This window comes from Giraffa tippelskirchi, chromosome 1, assembly GCF_054371585.1.
Source record: "Giraffa tippelskirchi isolate mGirTip1 chromosome 1, T2T-mGirTip1v1.2.pri, whole genome shotgun sequence".
In the NCBI taxonomy this organism is placed as follows: Eukaryota; Metazoa; Chordata; class Mammalia; order Artiodactyla; family Giraffidae; genus Giraffa; species Giraffa tippelskirchi.
Genome location: NC_137275.1, coordinates 52,213,672 through 52,228,733, shown reverse-complemented (window position 1 = coordinate 52,228,733; position 15,062 = coordinate 52,213,672). Strand labels below are relative to the sequence as shown.

The 15,062-nt window shown below is 42.1% G+C and overlaps 1 protein-coding gene and 1 long non-coding RNA gene across 30 annotated transcripts in view; one reads left to right on the top strand and one right to left on the bottom strand.

Annotated features, from left to right (window-relative positions):
* The window catches only part of LIMCH1 (LIM and calponin homology domains 1), a 385,789-nt gene that overhangs the window by 26,165 nt on the left and 344,562 nt on the right, over positions 1-15,062 (top strand). For 7 of the 29 annotated variants that reach the window (XM_081591132.1, XM_081591116.1, XM_081591094.1 and 4 more), the window contains exon 1: positions 14,965-15,051. The exons of 20 other annotated variants lie outside the window; for them this stretch is intronic. The gene's annotated coding sequence lies outside the window, so the exon portion shown is untranslated. Of the gene's footprint in view, positions 1-4,832; positions 5,062-14,964; positions 15,052-15,062 lie in introns of those variants that run through there. 2 more of the 29 variants (XM_081591105.1, XM_081591275.1) reach the window with 1 other exon arrangement.
* Positions 10,153-14,861, bottom strand: LOC145545911 (uncharacterized). Its single transcript, XR_014082329.1, has 3 exons — positions 14,512-14,861; positions 12,369-12,762; positions 10,153-10,559 (listed from the first exon to the last, which is right to left on the bottom strand). It is a non-coding gene; the product is annotated as an uncharacterized LOC145545911 (long non-coding RNA).

The following is a 15,062-nucleotide window of genomic DNA, read 5'->3' as shown; positions in this document are numbered from 1 at the left end:
CCCTTCCCCAGAGAGTTTGAGTAAAGACCTGATACCCACGTGATCGGTTCTGTGCTCCAAATATGGGCACAAAGGGCTCTCTCTTCCCCGTGCTGATGTGTTGAAGCACTAGTTGGCGTGTCTGTCGGAGGCATTAGCAAGCTCCTTCACTCTCACCTGAGAGTTCTCCCATCTGGACAGGAGCTCACCTGGGAGCAGTTTTGGTATTGAGTTCAGCCAAGAGACAGGAGCTTCCAAGAGAGGAGCATGGCAGCCTCTCCTGCAGCTGTCCCAGATCATCCTCAAGAACTGAAGGGTCTGAGTAAGCAGTTCTGTGACTTCTGGGAATCTTGGCTTGTCACCTACATTCCTGTCTAACCCAGGTCATTTTGGCCTTTATTTTCCTGATTGAGGACTGGATCATTTAACAGTGGTTGATTTTTGACTTAACTACTCTCATTGGACCTAGATTTTTTTTTTTGAAGGTCAGTTCCCTCTTTTGTGATTTAGAAAACCATGCAATACAATTTATAGTACTTCCCCTCATCTGTTCCTAAGGATGTGTGTGTGTGTGTGTGTGTGTGTGTGTGTGTATGTGTGTGTGTGTTTACTTTTGAAGCAAATGAAAGGTATCAGGGTCTTTTGGTGGGGGGAGGATAAGAGGGAAAAAGGATGACTTCAGTGCAGTTAAATGAGGAAGGGATAATAAATTTATAAAAAAAAAAAAAAATAGAATACTTGCTATCAGGAAACATCACTAGGAACTGAGCCAGATCAAAGGCTTGGACTATGGCAAGGCAAAAAAAAAAAAAAAAAATGAGGAAGGGATAATAGAACTTGTTTTCAAGTAATTGAGAAATATAAAAATAGCCTCAATTAGAGGGTTGGTTACTAGATGATACAGGAAAAAAAAATAGTCCTTAAAAAAAAATGATGGAACATTGGAAAGACTTCTGCCTGGACACGTGGAGATGTTATATCTCTCTCTGCAAGGCAGAATGATGTCATGGAGTTCAGTTCTGCTCTGGTAAAATTCCATGTTTGCATTGTTGAAAACAACACTCCCAAAGAGATGTCCTCATGCAGCTAGCTAACCCTGATGGTGTGGCCATAGAATCTAGGAGAATTATGTTTGGCATAAGGGGAAAAACCAAGGGGAAGTAGTCATACAACATGTACCTAAGGAATAGCTTGGCTGACACCTTTGTGCACTAAACTTATACTATCAACAAAACTATATCCTTTCATCTACACTGGGACCTTAAGGATAAAATATTGGTTAGACTGAGAAAGCTCCATGTTTCCATGGTTCTGCATTCTGACTATGACATTAACAGCCATTGTCGGAGGCAGCTCAGTCTCCTGGTCAACCTTAGCAGTTAGGGATGTACCCCACCCATCTATCCCTAAATAGCCCATTAGGAGACCATGCAAGAATAGACCTGCACTTGTTTTTCTTTTTAATAAAGGTCAAGGGCAGACGGGCTTGTGGCTTTTTTATTTTTACATCCCAATACTGTTATAAAAAAGTCCTCAGCCTTATTTTTTACCTAGTGGGGCACTAAGTGAGGAATTGAATTTATTTATTGTGGAGTAGATGGCTCTCTTTTCCTCTCCTAAGAAGTATTTTTAAAAATAGTATTCAATTAATTATTTCATTTAATAGGAAACTGAATGAAGGTTGGGATAGGTTCAGTCAGATGGTTTAAAATATGAACATAATTATTTGGGATACTTGGTTGTCATAAGTTGGTGCGTGTGAGCTCAGTCGTGTCCAACTTTTTGAGACCCCAAGGAGTGTAGTCCTCCAGGCTCCTCTGTCCATGGGATTTCCCAGGCAAGAATACTGGAGTGGGTTACCATTTCCTTCTCCAGGGTATCTTCCTGACCCAGGGATTGAACCCTCGTCCCCTGCCTTGGCAGGTGGATACTTTACCACTGAGTCACCAGGGAAGCCCTTCACTTGTAAGTTCACTTCAGTGTAAATACTAAAAATAACCATTAATGGTGAAGATAAGCATTAATGTGTGAAAGTGTTTTAAGCGGATTTTAAAATTCATTTCCTGAAAAGTATTAACTAAGCTTTAACCATGTACTGGCATCGTTCTGAGAACCAAGGTTAGATGGTGAACAAAGTAAACATGATTCCTGTCCACAGGAAATACACAATGCGGTAGAAGTGGTGGGCATTGAGCTTAAACAATAAATTCATAACAACAAATTGGGATAATTGCTATGACAACAAAGAATGAGGGACTTAAGAGAAAATAACTTTAGGCAGACAAGGGCTCATAGTGAAAGTAATGTTTAAGCTAAGACCATCGGCGGGTGCTGAGAGGGGAATTAGATTGATGCTAATTTATTGAGATAAGGGCTTACATGCTTTTATGCTCTAACAATTCTCCAAGTGTGTTGAAAGCATGTGTGTAGGAGAGCAGGTGGAGAAGGGAGCTGAGTCAGAAGTGCTTGAATATTCTTGCATGCCACTCAGAGTAGGGTTTGCCTGATGGTCGACTGGAGCACTTAGGATCAAGGCACAGTAAATCAGAGACCCTCTTCTAGAAGAAATGGCAGAGAGAACTTTGGGATTTACATTTGAACCTGGACTCTGGGATTAAAATTCTTCCACAGAATAGGGTCTGTAGAATCTGCACTCTGCTCTGAGGTGAGAAGGGACTGCAGGAAACCTGCCTACTTTTTAGTGAGTAAGCAGAGCAATTCTGTGTGAGACTTCGGGTGGTGACCCACAGATGTCCTCTGATTTGGGAGCTTGTCCCCCAAATGCCTCTAAAAGAAGGTGCTTTATACAGTAATAAAGTTGCATGTCATCTGGGAGCCCCATTAGTTGTAAACCCTGTGACTTAGAGTTCTTTTAACACTCAAACCCATCATCTCCAGACCCTGCCCCTCCTCCTTCCACATGGTCCAACATGGCTGCTGGAGATTCACCATCATATCACCTTTCCAGGAAGCAGAGTGGAGAAAGGGGAAATAAAGAGTGCATCCTTCCCTTATAAGATGCCGTTCAGACAATTCTTTCTGACACTTCTACTTCTGTTTTATTGCCTGGGATTTCAGTAAAATGACCTCTCTTGATTGCAGGGGAAGGAGGGTATTCCTAGGTAATAATCTGGGTCCTATTCCTCAGGAGGAAGGGGAGAATGGTGGTTCAGGTAGGGGTACCCTGGAATGCCCTTTCTCCACTTCTCCAGGGACAAATCCTTTTAAGACAGGGCTTAACTATGACTGCTTCTGAGACAGACTCCCTGATTCCTCTAAGCCCACTAATCCTCTGTGCATACCTGACATTTAGAATTCACCTCTGTTAGAAACGTTGTCGTATTTCATTGTAACGAATATATTGTTACTTGGGGTCTGCCTACTTTGCTAAACCCCAGAGCTCTTGTGGCCATGGTGTGGGTCTTGGTGACCATCCCATTCCTCCTTGGTTTATTCTCTCTGCTTCCTGATAGGGCCCCAGAGCTGCATTCCCCACTGCCCGAGAGATTTCTTAGTGAGTCTGTGCCCAGCTATGATTGCCTGATTGGCACTTGGACTCTGCTGTGGCAGAGAAAATAGACTCTGTTGCTGCCCTGACGGGAAGCAAAGTGGTTTTTTTTTTTTTTTTTTTAAAAGACTGATTAAAAAAAGCCGTTTACTCAGTAGTTGCCTGGAGACAGTCAGTGATTGGACACTTGGAAAAGTGATTCCACTCTTGGCTCTTAGGTAGGTGATATCAGTTGAAGGAATTATTTAGGAGGCCACCCTTCCCCTCAGGTTGAACTGGGGTAGGGCTGTGCTCACTGCACTTGGCGTTCCTGTTGGCGGGGCTGGAGAGCAAACATCTCCTTTCTTCAAATAAACATGCTTGCTTCCCAGCATTCTGCCCCAGGACTCTCACCTCCTGGTGTCCCCACCTCAACCAGTCAGTCAGCCTCCTCTCTCTCCCCTGTTGTAGGATCTAGATAAAGAAATAGCCCGGAGGACTTTTATGATAGTGGTCATCTGGGTAAGTTCCTATTGGATAGGTATTTTAAATGGACCATGCCCCCCACAAAAACTAATGACCAGCAGCTGACATTAATCAGTGACTATGACTGTGAGCATTCATTGTCATGACCCAATGGAAACACTGAGAAATGGCATCCTCTCTGCCTTTCCTACAGAAAAATGAAAAAAAGAGCTTGTGGGGCTGAATGTTATCAACCAACAGATGTGGTTGCCGCCTGTTTCCTCAGGAACCTTGCAAGATGTCATAAATCGGAGGGGTGGGTGACAAGTAGAGGCCTGATTCATCATGTTGCAAGAGTTGACGGAATGTGATAATGTAAAATGATAAAGTAGATAGTTCAGTGCCAAATAAATATAATAGTTAACATAACACACTTGTAGAACACATCATAGGGCAGTGCTTGTCTAGGTGCTTGGGTTATAATATATAATGTAATATAATATAGCATAATATAATATAACATATAACCTAGCACTGTGCCTGGCACATAAGGGGCTTCTCAGGTAAACACCATTTTATGCCCATTTTACATGATAGGAAAACTGGAACTCAGGAATGTTACTGATTTGTCACATAGTTAATAAGTGGTAGAGCTGGGATTTGAGCCCAGGCAGTTTTGTTCCAGAGCTTGAGCTTGGGCTGGTGCCTGCTATGCTTTAGAAGTAAAAGCAACCATCTGCTTGCTTAGATCCCAGCCATCTAAGCAAGCAGATGACCTGCCCTCCCCTGTCTTCCTCATTCCCTTAGCAGCTGTTTAGTGAGCATCTTCTATGTGCATCATACTGTTGGTTGCTAGGAAACAGTTCCACCTCTGTGACTCCCAAGTGCATTCTCTGAAACTGGAGCCCTTTCATTGCTTTTAAAAAGATAAATTTTGGCAATAGAGTGGTTAGGACTGTGATGAAAAACCATTACAGGAGCAGAATAAACCATGTCCGATAGGTGGAACTATTTTTACTTCCTTTCTCTTTACCAGTCTCTTTTCCCTTGGTTGAGATCTGGTTCCCTGTCTATATTCAGTGGTCCTAGACCAGAAACTATTATTAACAGGAGGAAGAAAAGCATGTGTGGTTAGTATGTGTCTCTGCCAGGCATTGGGCTGGGTGTTCTACATTTGTCATTGTATTTAGTCTTTGGGTAACACAGATATCCGTTGCCCACTGACTCAGTTCAAGGGTCTCTGCTGTGACTATTCCAGTATGTTTCATTAATGTTAAGGCTGGCAGGCAGATGGGTCAGGACTCTGATCTGATGTGGCTCCAGGGCCCTCAAACAATGCCCCTTGCAGTGGTACTTCTCTTGGCTCAGCCTTTTGGTACTTCCTGGTTGCAGCTCCACTCTCAGCCCTCTTGCTTGGCATGGGACTCTGGTGTTCTGAGCAAATACAATTGGCTGTGCCAGTTAGTTTATGGTTCTGTAGTGTGAATTACTGCATATGCAATTGGGAAGTAGGGAGTGATGCTTACAAGGTACAAGTTGCAACGGTTCATGTTGAGGTTTTCCTAGTACCTTAGTATTTGGCATTACCCGTTAGCAGTAATTGAAAGCAAAGAAGACTAGTGTTAAGTGAACCAGGGAGGCAGTGTCACCTTGTTCTCGCACTGGGCTCCATTTGGTTTTGCATTTATTAAAAGGTTTGATTTTCCCAGACCTTTCTGTGTTTTATCTTGTCTTCATAATGCAGTAGCTTAAGTCTTTCCTCACACCCTTTCCATCCTGCCTCTTGACCCCATTCTCCTTTCTGGTACAAGTCCCACATTTATTCTATAAGAGGAAGTAGAAAACATCTTTTTACATGTGCTAGTAATTCTCAGTTTCTTATTGTTTTTGTTAGCCTGGTTACAAAGTTGAATGGGACTTGAGCCTTCTGCCCCAACTCTAAATTTTCCATCAGCCTTGTTATTTTTTAATGTGTGATTTTGCAATATATGAGGTTTTCGGTTGTTTGTCTTACTTTGGGACATTATTCATTCATTTTCAGGAATTGCTTTGTTTTATAGTGGAAATATTTGGATTTTAATGTTTTGTGCAGACTCACTTTCTCTACTCACTTGTTCAGATCACAGACAGAGATGTGTAAAACAACAGCTGGATGATTCCTGATGCTGGAATTTAGAATCTTGGGTCATAAGGAAAGTTTTTAAGGAATTTTACATTTCCTTCTTACCATCAGACGACCCTAGACAACATTCCCCAGAGAAGCTCCTCCTGTTTTTGGAGAAGGGGTGAAATAGTGCAGTTATTTTCCCTGAGGCATCTTTCTTTGAGATTTTCTGTGTTGGTATTACTTCAAGGGCCTTCCCAGGTGGCTCACTGGTAAAGAATCCACCTGCCAATGTGGGAGATGCAGGAGGTGTGGGTTTGATCTCTGAGTCGAGAAGATCCCCTGGAGTAGGAAATGGCGACCTGCTCCGGAGAATCCCATGTACAGAGGAGCCTGGTGGGCTCCAGTCCATGGGGTCGCAAAGAGATGGACACGACTGAGCACACACACACACAGTACTTGAAGTACCATCCTTCTCCTCAAGGAAACCTACCAGAGTGATTTGTTGTGGGTATGAAGCTCCTGGGAGGTGAGTTGGAAAATGAGGAAACTGAGACTTGAGGGTAAGTGTAGGTAGTTTGTCTGAGGGTTGTTGGCATCTAGGCTGTAACTATTGTGGCCTTCCTGAGCCCGTCTATATTTATGTATTGGCAACTGGTCTCAGTTTGGGATATTATTCATTCATTCATCATATATTTACTGAGCATATCCTAGAAACTCAGGAGTAGGTAAGACAAAGGTGGTCCCTGCCCTTGAGAAGTTACATTCTACCAAGAGAGACAGAGCCTGAACACAGAAGCTGAACACAGAACGCAGAAGCTCCTCCTATTTTTGGAGAAGAGGTGAAATAGTGCAGTTTTTTTCCCTGAGGCATCTTTCTTAGGGATTTTGTGTGTTGGTAGTACTTCAAGTGTTTTCCCAGGTGGCTCACTGGTAAAGAATCACCTACCAATATGGGAGATGCAGGAGGTGTGGGTTCGATCCTTGAGTCGAGAAGATCCCCTGGAGTTCATATGTGCATGTGTGCGTGTGTGTGTGTGTGTGTGTGTGTGTGTGGAGTGTGTTCAGAAAAGGAACAGGAGGTCGCGTGGACACAGAGAGGGCTGGGCCTCCTTCCGTGTATGGGACTCGGGCCACTTCTGTGAGGAAGTGCTGCTAAGCTCAGACCTGAAGGATGAATAGGGACTGACCAGACAAAAAGGAGCAGGAGACTGTGTTCCAGGTGGAGGCTGGGGGATGGACGAAGACTCCAAAGAAAGAGCCCTGGGAGGCGGGAGTGTGGGGAGCCAGGGCCAGAGAGGTGCAGGATGAAGGCCGTGGAAGGAGGGCCGCTCAGCCTGGCGCAGGAGGTGGGCTCCTCAGGGCTGCTGGCTCTCTCTTGGAGGCCAAGGATCAGATTTTCTGTAAACGTCCTCAAATTATCATAGTTCATGACCGTCATTTATACTTACTGCTGACTGGCCCTATTCTAAGCATTTAGCTTCTCAACCATCCTGTAAGCTAGGTGCAAACTCTTTTTCCTCTTATTTTATAGAGAAATAAGTAAATAGTTAAAATCACACAGTCATTAGATGGTGGGGCTGATCTTCAAACCCAGGCAGTCTGACTGCTTTATCTGTGCTTGTAACCACCACACAATGGGCTTGTGATCCAGTCTCTTCACCAAGGGCAACCTTAAGGGATATTGGTGGTGGGGGGCAGTAGTGAAGAGGTGGGGCAAGTGGAAGTGTGGATGATGACTCGATGCTGGAGGCCTGTGTTGGCTTTGAACATGTTTTCAGTAATTTTAAAGAAAGTCCCCAAGTGAATCTCTTCATCCAATATACTGCCTGATAGTTGCTGCCACCTAGAAGGGGGAGTTATTTCATCCAGATGAGGCCTCATTTTTTTTTTTTTTTTCTTTTCTTTTTTTTTTTCTTTTTATAAATTTATTTATTTTAGTTGGGGGCTAATTACTTTACAATATTGTAATAGTTTTTGCCATACATTGACATGAATCAGCCATGGTAAACCACTGACTTTTAACTTCCACGAGAAGCTGTGAATTGTATAATGTGTCAAAAATTTTTCTTATTCATGCTTTTTTTATGAGTGTGTTTAGTAATTTTTTTCATTCAAAAATTCTTTTGTGTGTTTTAGTTTGTAAAACTAAACTAACTATTCTGTTGCAACCAGCAGAAATTCAACCTAAACTGGCTTTAGGAAAAAAAAGATGGTTTATTGACCTACTGAGGGCCTGGAGGTAGATTCCTACTTCAGAGGAGGTTGATTCAGTGACTCTATGGTTATCAGTAAGGACAAGGATTCTCTCGGCCTTTCAACTGTGCTGTGCATTGCATGGCTTTATTTATTTATTTATTTTTTTAGTATATGTGCTGCCGAAGCGAGCACATTGCATGGCTTTATGCTCAGGCTTTGTGTAAGTATCTATACCTGCCCTCCTCCTTCCCAGAAAGTTCAGGTTTTTCTCCTTGCAGGCTTGGCTGGGCAAGAGCAATTCCAGTCCTCCTGTTCTACTTACACCCTCTGGGCAGAGAACGGAGACACATCCCTCTTTCATAATCACCGGGGGAATAGATAAATTGATTAGCTTAAGCCAATCAGGATCCACCTTGGCCCATCCCTCCTAAGGGATGGTATGTTCATCCTCACCGCTGGCTGCTACCCAGCAGTTAAGTGGTGAATTCCCTAAAGGAAAATTTGAGGGAAATAGATGATAAGAAGGTAGATGTGAGTTTGAGCAAGCTCTGGAAGATAGGAAGGACAGGGAAGCCAACAAATGTTACCAACATTTTAATTAAAATTCAGTAGTACATAGGAGTGCATTCATGGGAGCAAGACTGTAGAGAAAAGCAAGGAAATAGTTAAAAAAAAACTCAGAACAGTGGCTCCTTCTTGGAGCTGAGCTTGGGATTATAATCTAGATTGGTTAAAAAAGGCATTAACAGATTGTTTAAAAGACTAGAAAAGGGTCAGTTTTAGAGATATCATTGAGTGTCAGGTGCCCAACTCAGCACCTAGTTGGTTCTATGAGGTGTAAAGATGTGATTGAGTGAAACACTGATTTTGAAGCATTGATTAAAAAATAATGTAACTCATGCAACTCAATAGTAAAACCACAAACAATCTGATTAAAAAATAGGCAGAGGAACTGAACAGACATTTTTCTAAAGAGGACATACAGATGGCCAACAAGTACATGCAAGGGTGCTCAACATCCCTCACCATTAGGGAAATGTGTCAAAACTGCAATGAGACATCACCTCACACTTGTTAGATGGCTGTCCTCAACAAGATGGTAAAGGACCAGTGTTGGTGAGGACGTAGAGAAAAGGGATCCCTTATGCACTGTGGGTAGGCATGTACATTGGTGCAGCAACTATGGAAAACAGTATGGAGGTTCCTCAAAAAGTTAAACATAGAGCTACCATATGATTTAGCAGTTCCACTTCTGGGTATTTTCCCAAAGAAAATAAGATCACCAATTCAAAAAATATATGCACCTGTTCATTACAGCGTTATTTACAATAGCCAAGATATGGAAACAACCTATTAATAAGTGTCTATCAAGAGATGAATGAATAAGAAAGATGTGATCTATACACACACACACAGACACACGCACACATACACACACACACAATGAATTCTAATCAGCCATAAAAAAAGAAGAAAATCTCTCCATTTGTGACAACCATGAAGGAACCTTGCAGGTATTATGCTAAGTGAAATAAATCAGACAGAGAAAGACAAATATTGTATGATCTGACTTATATGTGGCATCTTAAAAAAAAAAAAGTTGAACTGATAAAAATGGAGAATAGAAAAGTGGTTGCCAGGGGTTGAGGGTGGGGGAAATATGGAGAGGTTGGTAAAAGGGTACAAACTTTCAGGTGTAAGATGAATATCTAATGTGTAACATGGCAACTGTAGTTGATAATATTGTGTTGTTGAGATTTGCTAAGAGAGAACTTAATGTTCTCACCAGAAAAATCCCATATATATAATATACATAAACATATATATATAAATATATGAAGTGACAGAATGTGTTAATTAACTAGATGGAAGGAATCCTCTCATAATATGTAAATGTATTAGATCATCATGACAGACATTTAAAATATCTTGTCATTTTATTTGTCAATTATGCCTTAAGAAAGCTGAAAAAGCGGTCCAACCTGGGTCCTTCAGTTCTTCTTTCCATTCAGTATACACTGACTAGTCTACTGAATTATATAAAAGAGGCGTTTTTAACAAATTTTAGAAATGAGATCATCCGACACCATAAGCTGATTTGTTCTCCCATTCAATTTCATATTCCTCACGTAAGGCTGTATTCTGTGGAGCCTGAAGCCTAGAAATAGCAAAACCACACAGTTGCTGCTTGCTGGAGAAGGCTCGCCTGTGCCTGCGCACTCCCAGGCATGTGGGCTTCTAAACGCGGGTCTGGCGGCTGTCGCCCACTGATCCTCTGGCTGAGTGACCCAGATTGGCACAGCGCAACTGGATCCTGGGCAGAGCCTGTACGGGAAAGAGGAGGGTAAAAATAAAAACCCCTCGGACAGTGTAGGTGGAGTCAGGATGCTTGAAGCTCACTGGTTACTTTGCTCCGCCTTGGTTAAATTTTCCCTTTTTTTTTTTTTTTTTGAGGTATAGCAGTGGTCACAGGGATGGTTTTCTGGGTTTCTTAAATGGTAAAATAGTTTCATGTAGCACAGCAAAACACAGTCTAAGGTGCTTTTTATGTATGTAGAAAATACATTTTTTGAGTTTAGAATATCCTGTAACATGAGTTTTTTATTTGTCCCACTTCCCTGGTAGCTCAGACAGTAAACAATCTGCCCTCAATGTGGGAGATGTAGGTTTGATTCCTGGGTTGGAAGATCCCCTGGAGGAGGGCATGGGAACCCACTTCAGTATTCTTGCCTGGAGAATTCCATGGACAGAGGAGCCTGGCGGGCTATTGTCCATGGGGTCGCAAAGAGTCGGGCATGACTGAGTGACTAAGCACATTCAAGTCTTTAATAAACCTTATTTCCAAAGGCATCTCTTTTATGGAATTTCTCTCTGAAGTAAGACCTCTGTCTTTCCCTCTTTGATAATTGAGTGAAATGCGCTTGTCATATGCTGCTGCTGCTAAGTTGTTTCAGTTGTGTCTGACTCTGTGCGACCCCATAGACGGCAGCCCACCAGGCTCCGCCATCCCTGGGATTCTCCAGGCAAGAACACTGGAGTGGGTTGCCATTTCCTTCTCCAGTGCATGAATGGGAAAAGTGAAAGTGAAGTCGCTCAGTCGTGTCCGACTCTTAGTGACCCTAAGGACTGTAGCCTACCAGGCTCCTCCGTCCATGGGATTTTCCAGGCAAGAGTACTGGAGTGGGGTGCCATTGCCTTCTCCGGAGCTTGTCATATAGGGTTTTGTTTTACACATGATTTTCTTTGTTATAAAGAGTAACAGTGTTTAAGTGTGGTGTCAATTATTCAGTGAGAATCGTTTTTCAATCCTGTCATTTTTTTGGATTTTGACATTTCTATTCTAAAGTGTAGATTTGCTAATTTTTGAAGCTCTGGTCCTCACTAGTGGAAATTTTGAGTTTTTTATTTTTGGCATTTGACCAAGATAATTTTTTAAAGTGCAGAAGCAGTTTCTATGTCACATTTTCATCAGTTACTGATAGCTTTGAACTGTGTGACATTTTTTTTTTTCTCTCCTGAATGCTTTGTGGTTTTTTATGTAAGCATCTCTCTGTGATCTGTAGATTGAAAATTAAATCCCCCAGTGAGCATTGCTTTGCAATGCAATATATGAGTATTAAGTATTGATATTTAAAATATATGGAGAATGTGAGTATAAATTATTTTAAAGATAAAATTACAAAATAATCTCATACCCTAATAGAGACACATTTCAAAATTTTTTTTTTTAATTTTGGCAATGTTTATATCATGATGCTAGTTTGGAATAAGAGTTCTAAGAATTTTCTTACATATCATTTATTAAGTTGCTAATTATTTAAAAATCTACTAAGAGACTAATAATACTTATGAGTATCTTTTGGGAGTGATAGAAATATTCTAGAATTAGATGGTGGTGATGGTTGCCCATTTATTTATAATACTTAGTGAAAATACTAAAAAATTCTGAATTATACATTATACATACATTAAAAAAAGAGAGTTTTATGTTAAATCTACTAAGAGCTCATAATGTTGTCAGCACTGTTCCCAGTCCTCAAGACATGTAAAAAGACACATGAAATTAAGGTATATATTAGTTGACTCTTGGTACAATAGTGCAGTGTGACACATCAGTCACCCACCAAAACTCACAGAGGCAGAGAGCGGTAGTTTTTATTTTTTCTTTCTCATGGATCCAAGGGTCTGCTGGAGCAGTTCTGCTTCAAGCTCTGGGTTGACTGCACTTGAGTCAAGCCTGTGGATTGGGTCCAGATCTGCTTCATGTGTGTTTGTTCTCCTTGGCCCAGAGACTACCTGGGAGATACCTGCATGGCAAGTGAATGACAGGTACACCAGAGCGCAGCCAAATCATGCAACAGATTTAAAGTCTCCACTTGCATGACATCTACTCACATTCCACTGCCAAAGCAAGTGATGTGGCCAAGGCAGTGGGACAGGGCAAGGCATTCTTCTCCCAAGGGGAGGGGAGGGAATATTCTTCAAGCAATACTCCAGTCTATCATGAAGTGTTTGTGGTTCCTGGTAGCTGCAAAAGAAGAAGACAACATTTCTCCCTGGATCAGGATCAGTGTCTTTGAGAAGATGAGCATTGGGTTGAGTCTTGATAAGTGAGCCTGTGTTGTCAACTGGATGGGGAAGGTAAGGGTGAGGAGAGATGAGAGCAAGGGCTGGAGAAGGGCCTTTTAGATCACGAGAACAGCTTGAGCAGAGGCGTGGAGGTTTGCAGGAGCAGGGTATGTCCAGGAAGCAGCAGGGCCCCAGAAAACAGCATTTGGAAAGGACTGCTGGGAAAAAATACTGGGTCCTACCCATGAAGACCTATGAGCCATGCCTAAGGGTTTGGTGTTGGATAAAAGGGCTGGACTCTGAAATCACAGCCTGAGTTCAAAACTTGGCCATTCCATTTTACTAGCTCTGTGACTGTGGGGAACTTACTTAGCATCTCTCTGCCTTAGTTCATCATCTGTAAAATGGTAAAGACTATTTTCAGTGCCTACCTCATGAACTGTTAGGATTAAAAAGTTAACACATAAGCACCTGTAAAAGTGCTTGACATTTAATCAAGTGCTTAATAGATGTTGACAGCTATTAGTATTTTAAAGTGGAGTTTAGATTTTGTCTGTAAGCAAGGGGGAATAACCAAAAGTAAGGAACAGACACCTGGTGGCTCAAATAGTAAAGAATTTGCCTGCAATTCAGGAGACCCAGGTTTAATCCCTGGGTTAGAAAGATCACCTGGGGAAGGGAATGGCAACCCACTCCAGTATTCTTTCCTGGAGAATTCCTGGACAGAGGAGCCTGGCAGGCTATAGTCCATGGGGTTGCAAAAGAGTCGGATACTTCTGAGTGAGTGGGAGGATGATTTTGGTGGCAAGGAAGGGAATAATCACGATGATTGGTAACTTAAGCAGGGAAGCCAGAGGGTTGTTGCAGGAATATAGATAAGTGATCATGGCAGCAAAGTGGGTGTGAATATGAGAGACATTAAGGATGTAACATGGGTGAGATTTAATGACTGAATGGATGGGGGAGATGAGAGAAATGGAGAAATTGAGAACAATTCCCAAATTTATGGCTTGGTCAACTGGGTGGTAGACAGGGGACATAGGAAGAAGAGTGATGTGAGGATAAAGAGGATGAGCTCAAGTTTTAATGTGTTATTGGAGGAGACTGTAAGATATTCAAGAATGTTTAAGGAACAGTGTTCTTTGGCTGTAAGAGGATAGTGTAAATTATTTTAAGTGACTGCAGTGATCTAAGGCTTAGTGAGAGGTATAAAAGCTGGGAGAGGGAGCGTAGATGGTAATTTTGAGGTGCTTGACAGTGAGGAAAGGAGACAGCTGTAAACAGCAGGGGGAGAGGCGTACAAGATTATAGTAGGATTTGTTTTGTCCTGTACGTGAAGGTGGGAGAGACTTGAACATATTCAATGACTTTGAGAGAGGCGGAGGGGAGATACTGATTATATCACAGTGAGAAGGAATGACTGAGAAGACAAGGTTCCTGAGACACACAGGAAGGGAATTAAGATGAGAGGTAAGAGAAAAGACACTTCTGGATACTTGTCAAGAAAACTGTTAAAAGTTTTGTGATGGTGCATTAGTTATTTATTGCTGCATGACAAATTAATCCCAAACTTAGCAGTTTAAGTCAACAAATATTTATCATTTCTCCAGTTTCTGTGAGTCAGACATTTAGGAAGATTAAATGGGTGGTTCTGTCTCAGGGTCTCTTTTGAGGTTACAAACCAGATGTTGGCTTGGGGTGTAATCACCTGAAAGCTTGACTGGGGCTAGAAGATCCTCTTCTTTTTTTTTTACGTCTTCATTGAGTTTGTTACAATATTGCTTCTGGTTTTTTTTATGTTTTATTTTTTTGACCCTGGGGCATGTGGGACCTTAGTTCCCTGACCAGGGATCGAACCTGCTCCCCCTGCATTGGGAAGTGAAATCTTAACCACTAGACCACCAGGAGAGCCCCAAAGATTCTCTTCTGAGACAGTCCATTTATGTGAGCAGGAACTTTAGATCTTTGCTGGCTGTTGGCAGGAGGTCTTAGTTCCTTGCCATGCAGGCCTCTCTGTAGGGCTGCTTGAGTGTCCTTGTGACAACTCACACCCTTCCTGAATGAGCGATTTAAGAGAGTCAGGATGATGCCATAATCCTATTGTGACCTGGCCACAGACTTCACAGGCTTCAATATCTGCCAAATTGTATTCCTTAGGAGTGAGTCACTAAATGTAACCCACACTCAAAAGGAGGGGAAGTAGGCTTCACTTTTTGCAGGGAGGAGCATTAAAGAATTTTTAACCACCGTAAGTTGCTA